Here is a 1,164-nt window from a genome sequence, read left to right on the forward strand (position 1 = left end):
CTGCACTGGGAGCTGTGTTCTTGGCACAAATGAGAAAGAAATGGTGAAAGGGTGACTACCAATAGATCATCTAAACAGGAGAAGCAGAGAACTGGTTAAGAAAGACAGCCACAGGTTCTCCTGGGCAAGTAAACACCTGTCTTTCACTATAGAATAAGTCCTGTTGCTTGGAAAACATGTCTCTGTATACCTGAATCTTTTAGGGAGGCTTAGAACAATTGCTCTGGAACTTTTCATAGAGAAGCCATTCACCTTGGTTTGGGTCCCTGCCCCACAGGCATTTTTATCATTTCAAAAAGTAAAATCAAAATTACTCTTTGACCCAAATAAAAACCCTGATCATTCCATATTTCTAACAAGTCAATTCCCTAATGTATGAAGATTACCAGCACTGTAAGGCATTTACTTAATCCCTATTGTTCCCCGAATCTTTAAAACATTTTTTTCTTTACTTATAGAATTTGAAGTACTCATATTTTCTTGGTTCTGAACAATTAACACTGAAATAAAAATTAATGAATTGAAAGATTTTTTAAAGTCCAATAGTCTTTCCACAAATATTTATGGAGTATCTAGCAAGACACAGTGCTAGGCCAATAATTCTTTTAAGCCTAGAAAATAATGGTTCGTTGGTAAGTAAATAATTGTATTGCTGGATAACATCATGAATTTCAAATATGTATCAGAAATTTTATGCATAAAAATGAAAAAAAAGAAAAGAAAAGCTTTATCACTACGTATAGTCTCAACACTATTTTATGTGAGTGAGATGGTAAAGACAACCAAATCCTAAAGGATGGTCCTTGATCACAAGAGGTTAATAATAATCAAGTTGGGGAGTAACCATGTGGTACAAATTCTAGGTGCAATGCGAATAAAAAAGAAATAGAAAACAGTGCTGGCTGGAATGACTGCAGAAGACTTCATTAAAGAAGGGAGTATCTAAAATTGACCTTGAATGATGATGAGGATATAGACATATGGGGGGAGAGGAAGGAATTTAGCATGAATAGATGCAGAAGCAAGAACTGTTTTTCACCACTTAAAATCTGTGTGGCTTCGGCTAGTTACCTAATGATTGTGTGCCTCAGTTTCCTCCTCTATAAAATGTGGATATGAATACCATATATGTCATAGGATTATTGAGAAAACCACATGAGCTAA

The sequence above is a fragment of the Galeopterus variegatus genome, unplaced genomic scaffold (genome assembly GCF_000696425.1).
Source record: "Galeopterus variegatus unplaced genomic scaffold, G_variegatus-3.0.2 Scaffold618, whole genome shotgun sequence".
NCBI classification, from domain to species: domain Eukaryota; kingdom Metazoa; phylum Chordata; class Mammalia; order Dermoptera; family Cynocephalidae; genus Galeopterus; species Galeopterus variegatus.